Source organism: Rhinolophus sinicus, chromosome 5 (genome assembly GCF_057876585.1).
Source record: "Rhinolophus sinicus isolate RSI-liver-muscle chromosome 5, RSI-T2T, whole genome shotgun sequence".
NCBI lineage: Eukaryota > Metazoa > Chordata > Mammalia > Chiroptera > Rhinolophidae > Rhinolophus > Rhinolophus sinicus.
Window position 1 is genome coordinate 30,902,224 of NC_142505.1, and position 11,604 is coordinate 30,913,827.

An 11,604-nucleotide genomic window follows, 5' to 3' on the forward strand; every position below is an offset into this window, starting at 1 on the left:
TTTAAATCTCTAGTTCAGGTGTAGATAAGTCCCTTATCTCTTGTGCTTTAGTCAAAACTCTTGGCTATAAGTGACAGAAGTGAAACACAAACGAATGACCAATTAGTTAAGGCAATAAGAAGAATTAATTGGCTCATGCATCTCTTTGAAGGAATGGATACAGGTGGGTTTCTGGAACCAGAGACTCAAACCCTGACTAAGCTGTATATTCCTATCTTTAAATCTAGTTCTTTCAATTCCAGTGTTTCAGACCGATTCTTTCTAGGCGTCTTGAACCATCAACCCAGCAGTTCCTTGGTCACATATTACCATATAAAAACACCAGAAAATAAGGATCTTCCTCTTGTTTTGTGATATTGGCACACTTGACAGAGTGCTGGGGACTTCCATACTCCGAGGTCACCTTCACCTGGTGGATGTCATCCATAATTTACCACTAGGAAACCTCTTTTTGACTCTCTGACTCAATATAGTCAAAATTAGAGTCTCCCTGCATGCTACCTGGATAGCGCCTTCCAGTCTGGATTTCCAGTTAGAAAGACCTCTACTTTCTGGCTGACACATACAAGAGGGTAGCTTTTATTTTGAAATATTGTCAGCATATATTAATAAAATATAAGCATCCCTATAATGTAACTACATATCTAGGTAGCAGGAAAGGAGAAAAGCGTGCTGTTGTCTCATAGGTCTCCCCCCATTCCCACTCCAAATCATGTGAGAATGTACTTTTCTAAGGAAAACAGTAAGATAAAACTCAAACCATTTGCAATAAATTAACTAATGCTCAAAGGGACTAGCAAGAGTTCCATGAGTCATAGCGTGATTTTTGGATAATGGTTGGATTCAGGACAGCAAAAGAGTGTTTGGGTTTCAAGAATTTCTCTACCATTGTTTTATATAGAATGAGGCCAAAGTAAAAAGACAGAAAGTAAAGCTTCACTACAAATTTATCATAATTTATGAAATAAGTTGATTTATGCAAAAGGTGATGGTAGAAGACTTCCAGTTAAGATTAGCAGAATCGAGATAAACCAACCTTATTTTCCTGTCTGAAACAACAGAAAAACAGCAAAGAGAAGAAAATCCCAAACTGTGATCTATAAAGAATAGCTGCCAAATGCAGTGAAGTCCAGATAATTCTATTTCAAAGTGCAACCCGCTTATCCCCTACCACTCCCGAGCTTCCTTTCCACCTGCCAAGCATTTATCATCTTTTATCATACTATATAAATTATACCAAGTTATAATGTATATTTTATTGTCTGTTGCCCTTTCCTCTTTCTCCTTGATAACAAATTCTACAAGGGCAGGGTTTTTTTGCCTCTTTTGTTCACTGATGTATTTCAAAGCGTTAGAATAGTGCCTGGAAATGGTGACCACTAAATAAATTTGTTGAATGAATGAAGACGCTTCTGAAGACCCTAGAAGTACATAGAATTCACCATGAGTAGGTGGTATAATGAGATTACCAACTGGTCATCCCTGATCTTGGAGTACATGGTTTTCTAGAATTCCCTTGAGCCCCATTTGATGCCAAGAAGTAGTAAGAAACTTCAGGCTTAAAGAAGAATAGCAGACAGGCCATCTCATGAGACACAAACTGTTGAGTAGCAGTGGAGAGGAGAAATGTTGGAGGACAGGGTCATTTAAAGAGAAGGAAGCACAAAATCACCATAAGAAGAATCTGATTTTGGCTTCACTGAGAGCGGTGTATGACTCCTGATAGCGGAGACAAAAGAGAAAAGCCCTAAAGCAGATAGTTGGTGAGAGAATGTTTCACAACAATAGATATAAACCCTAACTGCCAGTTGAACCAGTTCACCCAGTCTCATGTCTGTTACCATACGCTATCCTTTAGCAAGTAGCTGACCAAGAAAGACAGGCTCCCATGAAAAGATGAACAATAGTCATAAAGAAACTAGCTAGGAACTATGAGAAAAAAACTGAAAATGGAGAAATTCATTATAACAAGAATAACAGAATAATGATTTTACAAAGCAGAAGAAAATAGAACAAACACTTTCCTTGAAATCTAATAAAGAAGATGAATTAAAGGAAAGATGGCTCCTTTGTACCCAGAGCTCACAGAAGCAAGGGTACAAAGAAAGTAAGAAAAAAAAAAAAAGCTAAAAAAAGAAAAAAGAAAAAGAAAAAATGAGCTGGAAGAGCTCAGGAAAAAAAATTAAAAGGGTGACTAAAGCCATTATATATGATGATAGCCGTATTCGAAGCAGTAAAAAATGCAGCAGTACTAAAAATACAGTCAAGGATACAAAAAATAGTTTTCCAGGAAACTGTGAAAAATAAAATAGAAAGGAATAAAGGAGTTTAATAGGATTAGAGAGAATATAATAGAAAGATACCAAAAGATTTTCCTTATACATAATTGTGTTCTTGAATTAGAGTAGAGAACAAAGTTAGAAGATGTAAATCCAGAATACTTTTCTAAAACACAAACAATTAAGCAATACTCAGGCCTGTTCCAGTGACTATGCCTAAGTAACAAATGATCCCCAAATCTGGTGATGTAGACACTGCTTCTTATGCTCACAGATTCTGTGGATCATGAATATGGACTGGGCACTTTGGGGAGGGCTTGGCTCTGCTCCACAGTGTCTAGAATCTCGGCTGGAAGATGTTTTGCACTAGCTTTGGAAACCATGCAGCCATCATTTCCACTGCATTCTGTTTATCAAGGCAAAAACAAAACAGGTTCAAGGAGAATGGAAATATACTGTACCCCTTGATGGGGGTAGGGAGCAGCAAGATTTGGAAAAGCAATTGAGACTGAAAATATTGCTGTGGCCAGTTTTGGAAAACTAAGAAAATAATCTTCCTCTAAATTTTCAAATTCAATGACATCGCATGTTAGTATTTTCTTAGGGTTCCTACACCTCTATTTAACTATGGTTATGTCTCATATTTTATTTTTGTGACAGATTGTTTTCTTAATCACATATTCTTTTCCCTTCTCCTCATCCTCCAAATAATTGTATCTATTTAAATGAGATCATTGTTCAGTGTTTATATTACTATGATTATGTAAATATTTTTCCTAGAAGAGCCATATCTTGTACATTTCATGCAAGTTATTGTTTTCTTTGAGAGCAATAGTCATCTCTATTTTTTGTTTTGTTTTGCTAGCCATTTATACGTGCATTACTATTTCATTGCCAAATGCTGTGAGAAGTGTAAATTTCCCCTCAATCCATTCAAACACATTAGCTATTCTATCAGCTTTTTTCTCTTTACATCTCTCCTGGAGCCCTCTACCCTTCTGCTTTAGTTGGGACTGGTTGCTCTTTGCTGCACAGCTGTCACTGTGAGAATTGTAGGGGAGAAACTGGAGAGTGATGACTGTCAAAACTCAGGACAGTGATGGGTGTTTGGATTACACCGGTATATGCACTTATCAAAGCTCAGCAAATGTACACCAAATTTGTGTATTTAATGGTATATTTTTGACATTTCATATCATATCAAAAAAACAAAAACACTAGCAAATACTAAGCTCTAGTTAATGGTATGTTGATTGACGTATTCAGGAGAAAATGTACTGATGTCTGCGACTTTGAAATGCATCCAAAAATAAGACGACTAGATGGATGGATGGGTAAGAGGATGGATAAATATGTATTAAAACAAGTAGAATAAAATGTTAATGGTAGAATCTAGGTAGAAGTTATACTGTAAAATTCACTGTAAAATTCTTTCAACTTTGCTATATGTTTAAAGATTTTCATAATGAAATTGTTGGAGGAAAAAAGAGTGGAGACAGTATAATAAGTTAGTGAGTCTTGCAATGGTCTAAACATGAGCTCAAGATAAATGTATCCACTGAAGCAATGTTGGTGAGGAGCTGAGGAAAAATAAATGAAAAATAGGGTGTTAAAATATAAACTTAGGGACCCTCTCGTCAATGTGGGGTCTCTGACTCTCTCATGTATGCAGGGTTCCCATGCATATATCTGTATTAAAGTTGGTTATTTTTTCTTGATTAAAAAAAAAAGAAGAAAAGATAAACTTAGGTTCTTGACTTTAGAGAGTAAGTTTTCAGTGTTCTGTCTCAAATATGATCCAAATCCAAAGGCACTGAGAAGTTTATCTGCCTCTCTTTTCAGGAAGAGTCACTAGAGATATAAGGGAAAAGGAAATGTATTAATAGAAATTTTAGCGACAGGACCTCTTCATGAGTGCCAATGTGCCACAAAAAACACTTCTGCCTTCGAGTGTCAGCTTCCCCAAGGAATCAGAGCTTTTATCCAGTTTTGGAGTGGAAGATTCTTTGAGTTAGGAAAATTTTCACACAGCTTTATTTTTACCAATGATATAGCTAGGCATCGACATAATCATACCAAATAAGCAGTGTGTTTAGAAGACAATTCCCGACGGCTTTAGGTTGCTATGGTAACAGACCAGCCAGCCAGATCCTGCATTTCTTTTTCCAATTTCTTATTACAAAGAAACAGAACAAGATAAAAACTAGGAAGCACAGGGATGGCCGGATGGCTCAGTTGGTTAGAGTGCCAGCTCTAAACAACAAGGTTGCCAGTTCAATTCCCACATGGGATAGTGGGCTGTGCCCCCTGCAACTAAAGATTGAAAACTGCAACTGGACGTGGAGCCGAGCTGCGCCCTCCACAACTAGATTGAAGAACAACGACTTGGAGCTGATGGGCCCTGGAGAAGCACACTGGTCCCCAATATTCTCCAACAAAGAATTAAGAACAAAAAACACAAAAAACTGGCAGGCACAAAACAACAACAACAACAACAACAAAAACTGGCAAGCACACTGGATAATAAAGATAAGAGATGTCAGAGTTAGAGTGGAATTTCTTCTGAACACATCATTTTAGGATGATCAAGGAGCATCATTTTAGATCATTCACCTCCTTGTCTACCCTTTGCAAGTAGACAGTTCAGAGCCTTCAAAAAATTGAAGAGGTTTTGAGTGATGCATTCCTAAATCTGGGATGCAGGGGTTCGAACAGTGACTGAAAAACCGTGACCCTCACTCCCAAATGCAGACTCCTGTCTTTCCCTTGCCCCATTAACACCTTTCTTTCTATATTCACTCAGCGATTAATACTCCTCGCAACAAACATGGCAGGAATAGAAGATGGGCAGAAGTTCGTTGGGTCCTAGAATTCTTTGTCACTGAAGCAACTCACCAAATGGCTGCAGAGACAAGAAGAGTTTTGGGAGCAGTGCTCACATAGGGTTTAATATTCCACGTAATATAGTTCACTGAAACAAAAGCTGTAAATATCTGACTTTGAGTTAGAGATCTCCAAATGTTAGATCTGGAGGACACCCAGTCTCAGGCCAGCAGACTCACGCTAAATGAATACTGTTAGACTTTACTACCTAAATTAGTGGCTGTCCAGATTGACCGGACATTCATTTCTAGGTCTGAGAGGAGCACGCTGTCAGCACTCAAGAGGATAGTGAAAGGAGCTAAGAACATTCCATACTGTTGCCAAATTCTAGGTAGTCTCTCTCTCTCTCTCTCTCTCTCTCTCTCTCTCTCTCTCTCTCTCTCTGTCTCATAAGTAAACAGAAAAACCTCATAGGTACACTGCAAAGATAATGCAACACAGAGGCCAGGAAATACTTTCTTGACGATTCTGAGAAGAAAAATGATTTTTTTTCGTAAAAAAGAACATTTTAAGGCACTTGTTGGTGTTCTTCCTAAAAGATGAAAAAGATAAAACCTCTACAACGCACAGGTGGGTACATGAGGAAAAAAGTTAAGGTGAAGGCAGAAATGCAAAGTGTGCTGATTCATATAAGGAAATAATGCAAGGAAACCCAAAATATGATAGAGTACTTTACAGTGGTGACAGTCAAAGGCAGAAAACTCTATCATGATATAGAGAATGAAAGTGGAACACTTCCAGGACATGGAGAAAAATGAAGAGAAGAAAATTATGAGGAAGATGATAGACATGGGAAAGAGATAGCAGAGACTTTGTTTCAATAAATTAAAAAAAAAATAAGGGCATGACATTGGCTGACAGTGAGGAAAAACACCTGGAGCTAAATAAAACCTGAAACTTAAAATTCAAAACGGCTTTGTTTTGTTCTTGTTAAAATTAACAAAATAGACTCAACAGGTGGGAATATCCTGACAAGAAACATCATTTTTATTATAATTGACATACATATTAGTTTCAGGTGTACAACATAGTGATTTGACATTTATATACCTTATGATGTGATCACCATAAGTCTAGTAACCATCTGTCACCATACAAAATTATTATGATATTACTGACTATTACATATATCTGAAGCCAACCTCCAAGTATGTCCGTTCTGGGGCCTCTTGGGAGGGACTCCAGTGCAGGCCCAGGTCAGCCACTGCCTATGACTGGTCAGGGACTACCTGGTAGGAGCTACAAAGCAATCCACGTTTGGTCATTTTCTGTGCTGTACCTTGAGGTGCGTGGGAGAGGCTACCCTGCAAACTGAGGATGGCTACCATCCGTACCATGTCTGGGGTACCTCCACAAAAAGTCAGGTAATTCTGAGGCTGCCACCTGCTGGCTTCGATAAGGTTCAGCCACTGATAAAGCTTCCTGCATTAAGCAAATTGAGTGAGGCTGAGTCAGCAGGGTGGAGCAATGGAGCTCACCAGATTCCAATTTGGCCTGTGGGGGTGGGCTCAACAGGAAAGCTGGTACCCACCTGCAGGCTAGACGAGAGGAGAACGCCACACAGAGGAAATGGAGACTGTCCTTCCAGTCGTCACCCTGAAGTTACACAACTCAGTCTTTTCCCGTATGTCTCCAATGCCCCCAGAGTCACCATCCCTCTGCTGGAGCCCAGGGTGAGTGCCTGCGCGGGCCCCCTAAGAGGATGTCTGGGTTTCCCACAGCCTTTTGCCCTACTCAGATGGTCAGAATCCCCATTGTTTTTCACAGCCAGAAGTTGTGGGGGCTCTGCTTCCCAGCACCAGTACTCCGGGTTGGGGAGCCTGGGGTCCCTTGCTCCTTTGTGGGGAACCTCTGTTGCTGAGATACCTCTGATTTTCAACCACCACACATGGGTGTGGGGCCAGCACATTTCGCGTCTCTGCCTCTCCTACCAGTCTAGATGTGGCTGCTCCTTTATTTCCTTAGTTGTAAAACTTCTGTTCAGCAAACCTTCAGATGGTTCCCCAGGTTGATTGTTCTATAATTTAGTTGTAATTTTGATGTGTTCACGGGATGAGGGAAGCACAGCGTTTATCTTCTCTGCCATCTTGGATCTCCTGAAATATCAGTGTTTTAAAAGAGAAAAAAATGGCTCAGTAATTCTACACTTTTTCAAATGTTATGGGTATTCAAAAGTCTGGGACATCCTGAAATATGCTAGAACTCAGAAAAGTAATAATTACTCTTTCTTCCTCAAGAAAATTTCTCAATGTGTATTTCAGTTAATTCAATTAATCAAAAACTAAAAGAATTCTGGTCCTGTTCTGGTGGTATAAACCTCCCATAGCCCATTCTTCTCACTAATTACAATGAAACAATCTAGACAAAATGCAAAAAACAACTCCTTGAAATCTGAAAGGTAAACAAAAGGAGGCAGTTTTGGAGGGGGTTTAAAACTGGAAGGGGCCACATAGTATTGAATTTATCTATTTTTTCAAGAATCTGTGTTTTCACTACTTTTTGCAACACAAACAGCATGGTGATCAGAACTCAGCAGAACTGCATTTGTGATTCCATCTTGCCACTTCAACTACATAAGCTTGAACTTATGTAACTCTCTGAGTTTATAAACTCTCTGAGTCTCAGTTTCCGCATCTATAAAATGATTATAATAATGCTGACTTTGGGGCTTGGAAAATGCCTGGCACAAAGCCTGACAAAGAGAAGAGGCTTAATAAATGACATGAGTATTACATGTATACCTACCCAATAAACTATAAGCTCTCCGGATGTGGAAACAATTTCTCTTTTGTCTACTTCCATACCTTTGGTGCTTAGCTCAGTACCTGGCACACAGTAGGTATTGTGTAAAAATTTGTTGCCTAATTATTGAGATTAAAACATTGATAAAGGGACCTTAAAGACTGTTTAGCTTTCAAAGTGAAATCCGAAGACTGAAAAATAGTTTTCTTTTGTTTAGATGAAGTTGGTATTGAGTCATTTATCTTCACTTGACACCTGGCTGCTTTTGGAGAGTCTGGTTAATCATGTATGCTTTCATTATAAGCTGAAAGACAAGACAAATGCTTTGGCATTGAACTCAGGACTCTCTCTCTCTCCTAAGTCTTTTGCTAGTCAAGTGAACAGTCCTCCACTCTAGTTAAGTTGATTTCCCCGTTCTTCTCTGAACATTCTTGCACTGTACCACTGTAGTGTTTGCTTGGATCATCATTTATGCCTGCAACGCCTTCTTCCCTCTTCTTCTCAGTCAATATCCTACCACATCTTCAAGGCCTTCCCGTTCGGAGTTCTCCTCTCATCTGGCAACTACCTTGTCAGAAATGTTTATTTCACTGCCTAGGATTTATGGGAAATATAATTAAGAATACAATCTCCTGCCAATGCAGACATTCCTCTCCACAAAGTATAGGAAAGAAAAAAAAGTTCTTTATTGAATAAACATTAAACGAGACCGTGATGTGCACCACAAGTAATCTGCTATAGAGATTGCAAAGAGAGAAATCTTACTCGTTTGTATAGCCAAGGAGTTACAACCCATAGCATACGTGTTCTGAAGAGAAATGATAATGAGGTCTCAAGTAAGAAGTTGCTATAACAACATTTGTCACAGACAGTTCATCCTAAATTCACTGGTAATGGGGGTGGCCATCTTTGGTTAGTTGACTTTACCCAAAGGAAAAATTTTTTGTGTCTTTACCATAAGAGGTAGTTTTGCAGCGTGGAGTCAGGTGCCCTTCCAAAGTTAGGATCCTTCCCTTCCATGACAGCGGGAATTAGGGGTGTTGTCCTTGCTTGATGATTACATTTCAAATTGATGGCCTCCAGATTCTTGAGGAAAACTTTCCAGGGTTGTAAAACTGGCAAAAGTCTTATTTAGCTTTAAAAAATATTTACATACATCTTAAAGAGGCAGAAAAAGAATTTACCAATACAAATATTCTAAAGTAAATGCTCCAAGAAAAGAAAGGTGAGGAGTCTCTTTTCTTTCTCTCTCTCTCTTTTTTTTCTCCAAGAGATTTATCCCCTAATGCCTTAGAGTGGTGGTTCTCAAAGTGTGGTCCCTGACTAGTAGCAAAGTAACACCTGGGAGCTTGTTAGAGATGCAAATTTTCAGGCTTCACCCTCACCTTCTAATTGAGAAACTATGGGGCTCCAGCATTCTGTGTTTTAATAAGCATTTCAGGAGGTTTTGATATTCACTAATGCTGAGAACCACTGACTTCATGCATCGTTTTCATGCCATGAGTTTACTTCTTTCCTTTGAGTCTTGAATCGTACTAGTTATGTGCCATTCTTGGGAGATTTGAGAAAATGGTCACTCAGAAAATTAATTTTGTGTTCTGTGGTTCAGGTTGAGAAAGGCTAGATGGTATTTTAGCTTTTTCAGGTTCCCACCCACCCTATAGTAATGCCAATGCACAGGACAGGGGGGTGACATGTCTGGGATCTGGACTCCTGGAGATTCACTTTTGAGCTTGCTGTTTTTCTATTCAGCCCCATCCCGGCTTTGGTCATCAGTTCAAAAGCATCTCCTTGAGATGCTGTGGTCTTTTGTGGCTTGGCCTCAACTTATTCTCTTGGGAACTGCCTCCTCCAGAAGCCCAGGAAGGTACACCACATACATTTAATGGAGTCTGCCTGTCTTCATGGTGCTAATTCTAGGGGAATCAGCCATAAGAAAATCAGTACACATGGCTGCAAAGGTGGAAGGATGCCCTGTGCACTTAATTTAACTAAGCCAAGCAAAACCTAAGAGCTTCAATAGTGAATCAAAAAATGAGGAAAAGATAGGATAACGTCTTCCACTGCTTTAAGGCTCATCATCTAACAAATGTGAGAGGTTGTAGTTTACACTTCAGAAAGAAATACCCAATAAAATGGGGAGTATTGAGGTTTGGTGGGAGTATAGAGTGCAGGGGAAAGGCCAAGGAGAACTCCCAGAGGAGGTGGCAAGGGAAGAAAGGACTTAGGATGACATGTCTAATGAGAAGTGTTTTTTGCCTGCCACATTTTATTGACCAAAGCTAGCCACATGTCAAAAATAAAGACATCTTCAACAGGGCAAAGAGTAATCCTCCCATGGGGAGAGGACATGGATATTGGTCAGCAGTAATAGTCTGCAACACCCCAACTTTTCCAAACATACAGAGAAAAATTGATTTTGAGTAACACAGAGGAAAGAGGTCTATCCTTGGAATTCTATCCTATAGATCCATGTTTGACCCAAGAATGGGTGCATTTAAAAAACTTCCTGTTTGATGTATTTCACTCAGCATAATACCCTCTACGTCCACCCATGTTATCACAAATGACAATATTTCATTCTTTTTTTTTAATGAGAATTTTTATTAGTTTGATTTGTGGTGTGTGATATAAGTCCTATTGTCTTGCTCATTCAAAAATCCTCAACAAAATCTGAATTGCTCATTACTGCTTTCATATGAGAGAATTCTCTTTCGGGAATGAATGCGACTACTGTTGAGTTTTGGGTGGCTAAGCATAGTAAAGAGCAAAAACAGAGGCTCCATATGGGGACATCTGACCTCTGGGTTCCACTAGTCCTTAAGAATGTTAATTTAAAATTATTTCCACAAAGATGCTGACTCCTGCCTGTTTTCCAGTATTCTTAAGGTCAGAATAGAGACAATGGTTTAATTAAAAAGTAATTCAGAGATTAATTGATTTAAGAAGAATTTCCTAACTGTAGTAGTGCTGCATAGTGGTATTATTTCAAAAAAGGTATTCAAGAATCAAACGGGGAGGAGGGGGAGTTGAAGAGTTCTCTTATCTCTTTCTCTATATTAAGACTCCTTTACAAGATCCATTTTCATTTGACCAAGAGGATAGGAATTATGGCCTCTTACCCCAGTCCTGGACTATTTAAACCTGTACGTTCAGTTCTCCTTCCACACAATGGGATTTATAGATGATGTAATACAGAATTGTACACCTGAAATCGATGTAATTTTACTAACAATTGTCACCCCAATAAATTTAATAAAAAAACAAAACAAAAAAACAAACAAAAAAACACCTGTACGAGGACTGCATCCTGGCCTCTTGTCCCCATCCCCAGCTTAGCAGGATCCAGCTAGAGTAGCTCACGCTCCACTAGCTGGGGGACTATGAGGTGGGCTTTAGCTACTACTTACACAAAGACTAAAGGCCTCTAAATCTCTCCCCACTGCAGAACTCATCTTTCCTTGATTTCTCATGTTTTTATATAGAGCCGTTTAGCTTTGACTGAGCTATCTTGATCTAGTATGTTCACATGTGCTACTTAATACTCTTTTCCAAGTATTTCCAAGAAAACTTTTATACTGAAGACAAGGATTTTGTTTGGTTTAAGAAAAAAGAAACATCCTCCAATTACTTGGATTGTGATGAATAAACAACTTTTTCTCATCCCACCCATCTCACTAAAAGCTCCAGTAATTTTTAA